The following is a 7,894-nucleotide window of genomic DNA, read 5'->3' on the forward strand; positions in this document are numbered from 1 at the left end:
TGTATAGCTTAAAATATTTTAAGTCTTCAGGGCTTCTAACATTTATGACTTAAAGTTGTGGCTAAGTATTATAGTGTCATACAAGGATACATAACTCCAGAAAAAGGAAGCACTCTTCCAGCACTACACACTCATTGTTCTTTAATTCCAAAGATCACTAGTTTCATCCTCAACTGTTTCTAATTTAAAAGAGAATTGAAACCATTAAGAACTTAAGAACATTGATCCTTTTTTAAAAGAATTGTTAAGAAATAAAGACCAGACCATTAATTAATTCTAACTCCAACTACTCTTCATATTTAAAATAATATTATGGCTATCAGGAGAAACTCATTATTTTTCCAGGATACTCTTTCCCCAAGGAACTCTAAATAAATACCCTATTTTAAAATGGAAAACAGTTTTTTATGAAAAAAATATATTTAAACTTAAGTACTCCAGTATTCATGAAAGAAGTTACCTATTGCAATTTCTATTACATTTAGAATAAACATTTAATCCTAATATAACCTAGGATAAGAAGAGAAATTAGCCAGTAGCTAAAAATTAAATTTTCTGGTAAAGTGTAAAGTTCCCTGCTTCATTTGGTTATTATAGCTTTTGAAAGAATTGTTACAACTCTGTTTCACATATTTGACAAGATCAATTGAAAAACTTGTTCTTTAAAGTCAGTGAGATGGCTAGTTTTTTCCCCTGATATTTTGGAGCTACACAGACATCTGAGTAGAAATTCATTTTGAAAACTACAGTGTGTGTATACAAGTGTATCTACATTAGGTCTTTATTTATTTTTTTTTAAAGGCCAACCATCTGTGAGATTTTTTTTATTTATTTTTTTATTATTTATGATAGTCACACACACACACACACACACAGAGAGAGAGAGGCAGAGACACAGGCACAGGTAGAAGCAGGCTCCATGCCCTGGGAGCCCGACGTGGGATTCGATCTCGGGTCTCCAGGATCGCGCCCTGGGCCAAAGGCAGGCGCCAAACCGCTGCGCCACCCAGGGATCCTACGTTAGGCCTTTAATATGACAACATGATTTCTTTGAACATTGTATAAATTTGATACTATACAACTTGTTTTCCAAAGTTTCAAAAGAAAATATTTTATGTAAGTAATCTTTATAAGAGAAAAATTGCACAAATATATTGAGTTGATAGAATAGCCACAAAGGAAAAAAAAAACACATTAAGTGCTTTAAAATACAGTAATTATATTTGGATTCCTGGTGAGGTGGCCCTAAAAGTAGGGAGAGGGTAAAACTAATACTAGTACCACATTGTTAGTAGTGTGGAATTATTTTTCTGAGATACAAATTGCTTTTCTGGGCAATTATGTTACTGTCTAACATGGAAAATAAAGATACTGATTATATATACATTTCTGAATTTAACTTGAAATCTTACATTTGAACTCATCATGTATTTTAAAACTTAATACATATTTCCTAGCTCTTTTAAATAAAGAGGCCTAGAAGCACTGACCAACTCAGAAAGGATAGGCACTTTTATAGTCCACAGTGACATCTAAATATCATTTCTCATTATTAAAAACAAAACAAGAATTCTTGGATTTAAGGCCTGGACAGAAAGTGTACAAAACAATTTGGGAACATCCTCATATTAAAAGCAAGAAAACTATGGAAGTTTGCAAAGGTCATGTCATAAGGATATAGAGACCAAATTAAGTAGGTTATAACGGGACAAAATTGGGCACACTTAAGCATGAATAGCAATTTTTAAAAAATGGATTCAAATATATAAAATGTTTAAAATCAAGAAGTCATAATGCAATAAAGAACAAAATTTCACTGAAAAATAGCAGGAAATCAACTCTATTATTCTGGAAAATTGTGACTCAAATTAAAGATAGTATTCTTCAGACTAATCAACTAGTGGATGAAGGGAAGGTTTTCTTTATAGCTGTTTACCAATTATGACTTAGAAAGAATAAAATTCCTAGGAATAAACATATCCAAGGAGGTAAAAGATCTCTATACTGGAAACTATAAAACATTGACAAAGGAAACTGAAGATGACAAAATGAAATGGAAATATATTCCATGTTCATGGGTTGGTAGAATATTGGCAAAATGTCCATACTACTCAAAATGACCTTACAGACTCAATGCAATCCTTATCAAAATATCAATGGCAGTTTTCACAGAACTAGAACAATTCATCCTGGGATGCCCGAGTGGCTCAGTTAAGCAGGCAGTCTTGATTCTAACTCAGGTCATGATCTCAGGGTCCTGGGATCAAGCCCCAAGTTTGGCTGCACATTCAGTGGGGAGTCTGAGAATTCCCTCTCCCTCCATCCCTCCCCTGACTCATATGTGTGTGTATGTGTGTACACACATGTGCGCGCTCTCTCTCACCTTTTCTCCCTCAAATAAATCTTTAAGGGAGTGAAGAAACTCCAAATAATCTTAACATTTTATGGAACCACAGAAGACCCTGAATAGCCAATCTTGAGAAAGAAAACAAAGCTGAAGGACATCTGGGTGGCTCAGCAGTTGAGCTGCTGCCTTTGGCTCAAGGCATGATCCCAGAGTCCCAGGATAGAGTCCCACATTAGGCTCCCAGCATGGAGCCTGCTCCTCCTCCTCCCTGTGTCTCTGCCTCTCTCATGAATAAATAATTTTTTTTTTAAAAAAAGCAAGCTGGAGCTATTACAATTGCAAAATTAAAGATATAATACAAAGCTGTAAGAGTTAAAACAGTATGGTATTGGCACAAAAAAATAGACACATAGATCAATGGAACAGGATAACAAAGCCGGAAATAAACACATGGTTGTACTGTCAATCTACAACAAAGCAGGAATATACAATGAAGAAAAGAGAGTCTCTTCAACAAATAGTGCAGGGAAAACTGGACCACTTCCTTCCTCCACACACAAAAATAAACTCAAAATGGACTAAAGACCTGAATATACAACTTGAAACCATAAAACTCCTAAAAGAAAACATAGGCAGTAATCCCTTAGACATCAGCCTTAGCACCATAGTTATGGATATGTCTACTCAGGCAAGAAAAACAAAAGCAAAAATAAACTTTTGGGACTACAGTAAACCAAAAAGCTTTTGCACACTGAAGGAAATCATCAACAAAACAAAAAGGCAACTCAGTAAATTAGAGAAGATATTTGGGAAATGATATATAACTCAACATCAAAAAACCACAAATAATCCAATTAAAAATGGGCAGAGGATGTGAACAGGCATTTTTTTTCCAAACAAAACATACAAATAATAAATATGTGAAAAACAATGTTGAACATTTAAATCATCAGGGAAATGCATTAAAAAAAAAAAAAAACATGAGATATCACCTTATAATGGTCAGAACAGCAAGCATCGGTAAGAATGTGGAGAAAAAGAAACCCTTGTGCACAGTGGGTGGAAATTCAAAAAATTAATTTTTTTCTTCAAAAAATTAAAAATATAATTATATGATCCAGTAATTCCACTACTGGGTATTTACTCAAAACAAAAACCCTAATTCTAAAAGATATATTCATTTACAACAGCATTATTTACAACAGCTAAGATAAGGAAGCAACACAAATATCCATAGATTGATGAAGATAATGTGTATATTTCTATGTATACAAACACGTACACACATATATACACATGAATACAGTCAGATATTGTTCAGCCATAAAAAAGAATGAAATCAGGGTGCCTGGGTAGCTCAGTCAGTTGAGCATCTGCCTTCTGTTCAGGTCATGATCCCAGGGTCCTAGGCTCGAACTCTGCTTCTCCCTCTCCTCCCTGCCACTATCCCTGCTTGTGCTCTCTCTCACTGTCAAATAAATAGATAAAATCTTTGTACAAATTTGTTTTAAAAAGAAGGAAATCTTGCTATTTGCAATAACATAAATGGACGTAGAGGTAACCATGCTAAATGAACTATGTCAAACAGATGAAGACAAATGCCATATAATTTCACTCATATGTGGAATCCAAAAAACAAAACAAAACACAAAAAAGCAGACACATACCCACAAATACAACTGATGGTTGCCTGAGGGGAGATGGTAGGATAGTCATAATTGGTGAAGGTAATGGGAAGTTCAGACTATCAGTTACAGAATGACTAAGTGATGGGGATAGAAGGTACAGCAATGGTATTGAATAGCATTGTATGGGGATAGTTGGAGCTACACTTGTGAACATAGTATAACATTATAGAGTTATCTAATCACTGTATTGTACAACTGAAACTAATGTAACACTGCCTGTCAACTATACTTCAATCAACAGAAAGAAAGAAAAAAATGAGAAGATATAACCCAAGCCTTGATATCTTTAAAGGCTTAAAAAAATAGCAAAAATAGAGCTCAAATTTTTTTGTTTTTATAACTACACCCCAAGTTTTTTGTTTCGTTAACTACACTTGATTTTGGCTCAGGTCATGATCTCAGAGTTGTGAGACTGAGCCCTGTGTTGGGCTCCCTGCTGGGTATGGAGCCTGCTTGAGATTCTCTCTCTCCCTCTGCCCCACCCTGCCCAGCTTGCATATTCTCATATGTGCTTTCTCTAAAAAAACACAAACAGAAAACAGAAAAATGCCATCATGATATTGCATAATCTTGACCCTGATACTTAAAGAAAATTTAATATATAGATTTCTTTTTTTTTTTTTAATTTTTTTTTTTTTTTTATTATTTATGATAGTCACAGAGAGAGAGAGAGAGAGAGGCAGAGACACAGGCAGAGGGAGAAGCAGGCTCCATGCACCGGGAGCCCGACGTGGGATTCGATCCCGGGTCTCCAGGATCGCGCCCTGGGCCAAAGGCAGGCGCCAAACCGCTGCGCCACCCAGGGATCCCTAATATATAGATTTCATTGGCATACTCATTTAATTAAATCAATTATTTTTTAAAAGACATATTTGAGACAATTGTAAAAATTAGTGTTTAAAATAGAAATTTGATATTATGGAATTACTGTTAATTGTATTACATTTTATAACAGCATGGGCATCATGTAAAAAAAAAAAATCCAGTCCAGAAATAAACCCAAGAATACAGTCAACTAGTATTCAACAAGGGAGTGAAGAATACTCAATGGAGGAAAGACTGTCTTCAATAAATGGTGCTAGGACAACTGGATATTCACATGTAAAAGAATGAAACTAGACTCTCCTTACACCACTCACAAAAATTAACTCAAAGTGGATTACATACTAAAAGACCTAAAACCCTGAAACTCCGAGAAGAAAACATTAGGAGAAAAGCTTCTTGAGATGGGTCTTGGTGACTTTTTTAGATAGGACTCCTTAAGCACAGGCAACAAAATAGAAAAGAAGCAAATGAAACTAAAAACCAAAAGCTTCTGTACAGCAAAAGAAACCCATCAACAAAATGAAAAGACAACCCACAAAAAGAAAAAATGTTGCAAACCATATGTTTGAAAAGGGGTTAATATCCAAAATATATAAAGAACTCGTACAACTTAACAGCAAAAACAAAACAAAATGCATATAGCTCAATTAAAAAATGAGCACAGGACCTGAATAGACATTTCTCCAGAGAAGATATATAAAAGTCCAACAAGTTCATGAAAAGGTGTTCAACATCACTAGTCATTAGATTAATGCAAATCAAAAACCGTAATGAGGGCAGCCCGGGTGGCTCAGCAGTTTAGCGCCGCCTTCAGCCCAGGTCATGATCCTGGAGACCTGGGATCGAGTCCCACGTCGGGCTCCCTTCATGGAGCCTGCTTCTCCCTCTGCCTGTCTCTCTGCCTCTATCTCTCTCTTTGTCTCTCTCATGAATAAATAAATAAAATCTTAAAAAAAAAACATAATGAGATATATCACCTCATACATCTTAGAATTGCTGTCATCAGAATGACAAGAGACAACAAATACTGGTGTGGATGTAGAGGAAAGGGAACCCTTGCACACCCTCCAGGGGATTCTAAACGAGTACTCCCACAATAGAAAACAGTATAGAGGATCCTCAAAAAATTAAAAATAGAACTACTGTAAGATCCAGTAATTTCACTTCTGGGAATATAGCCAAAGGAAATGAAAATACTGACAAAAAATATCTGCATCCTCATGTTCATAGCAGCATTATTTATAATATTCAAGTCTTGGAACAACCTTTGTCCATTGATGGATGAATGAATAAACAATGTGGATTCTCACACACACACACACACACTCAATGGAATATTGTTCAGTCATTAAAAAAAAAGAAATCTCACCATTTTTGAAAACATGGATGGGTCTTGAGGGCTAAGTGAAATTAAGTCAAAGAAAGAAAAATATTTTTTGATCTCATATGTGGAATTTTAAGAATTTATAGAAGAAGGCATCAGATTTGTGATCACTAAAGAAAGGAGAATGAGGAGGGGAGAATGGAAGAAATGTGGTCAAATTACAAACTTCTAGTTACAAGGTAAATATGTGTTAGGGATGTGATGGTCAGCATGAGAACTATAGCTAACACTGCTATAAGATATGTACGAAAGTTGAGAGTAAATACTAAGAGTTATTATCACAAGGAGAAATGTTTTTCTTGTTTTTGCTTTTTATTTTGAGATGATGGGCACTTTCAAAAGTATCCATTTATACTCTTAGATATCAGTTTAAATAAATAATGTCTTAAATTTAAAAGAGGAATTTTCTCATATTAACCAATATGATCAACATTTAAATTAAACTTTTTCATGGCAATAAAAAGAAACAAAGGAAGGGAAAATAATACAGAAAAGAAAACTCTTTTAGAGAGTATAATAAAACAAGACAGACGAAATATTAGTAGCTTTTCAAGTTGGGCGATGAGCGCATGGGGAATTTTGTTGTTGTTGTTGTTACACTGTTCCTTTTACCTTATGTTTGAAATAACCTAGGATAGAAAATTGAAAAAAATCCATGAAAATTATGAAGCCTCAGTATCAGAAATTATGACTTAATTAATCTGGAATGGCACCTAAATATGTTTTGTTATTTACATTTATTCAGGGCTACTAATCTATATTCAAGTTGAAAAAACTGCTCTAGGTTTTGTGGAAAAGAGGCATTTTGATAAGGAAAAAGCATTTCATGAAATAAAAGCCTCCACTATGTTTTTACTTTTAATGAAAAGTTTCATTTTGAGATCATCTTAGTTTCACATGCAGTTTAAGGAATGTTTTAGTGAGTTCCCACGCACCCATTGCTCAGCTCCCCCCAGTGGTAATATATTTGGCAAAACTACAGTTTTTGTCAATATCACAGCCAGGATATTGACATTGATACAGTCAACATAAAGGACTTTTCCACCACCCAAATAATCCTCCTTGTCACTCTTTATAGCCAACCGTTCACACTTATCATTCATCCCTGGCAACTACTGATCTGTTCTCTATTTCTCTATTGTTGTTATTTCAAGAATGTTATATAAAGATTACAATATGGAAGCTTTGGGGGTTGACATCTTTCACTCAAGGTATTGCTCTGGATACTCATTCATGTGGTTGCATGTACGTTCACGCTGTTTTTCTTCTACAGGTATGATGTCATTGCTTGCTCTCTCTGCCTTCAAGATGTTTACTTTTTCTTTAATTTTCAGGAGCTTGATTATGATGTGTTATGACATTAGATCTCTTTGGGTTTATCCTGCTTAGGATTTGCACAAGTCCTTGGATATGTAGAGCTGTTGCCAAATTGACAAAAATTTTAACCACTATTCCTTTGAATATTTTATCAGCCCTATCTTCTTTTTCTTGTCTTGGGACTCTGGTAATATGAATGATCAATTTTTTGTTATATTCCTACAGACCCTTGAGGATCTGTTCATATATGTGCACACACAACCAAGAAAACATTGTTTACTTTCCAAAAATCATACAAAATGTAAAGATAAGGTCAACAATGGTTAATATGAG

This window comes from Vulpes vulpes, chromosome 6, assembly GCF_048418805.1.
Source record: "Vulpes vulpes isolate BD-2025 chromosome 6, VulVul3, whole genome shotgun sequence".
In the NCBI taxonomy this organism is placed as follows: domain Eukaryota; kingdom Metazoa; phylum Chordata; class Mammalia; order Carnivora; family Canidae; genus Vulpes; species Vulpes vulpes.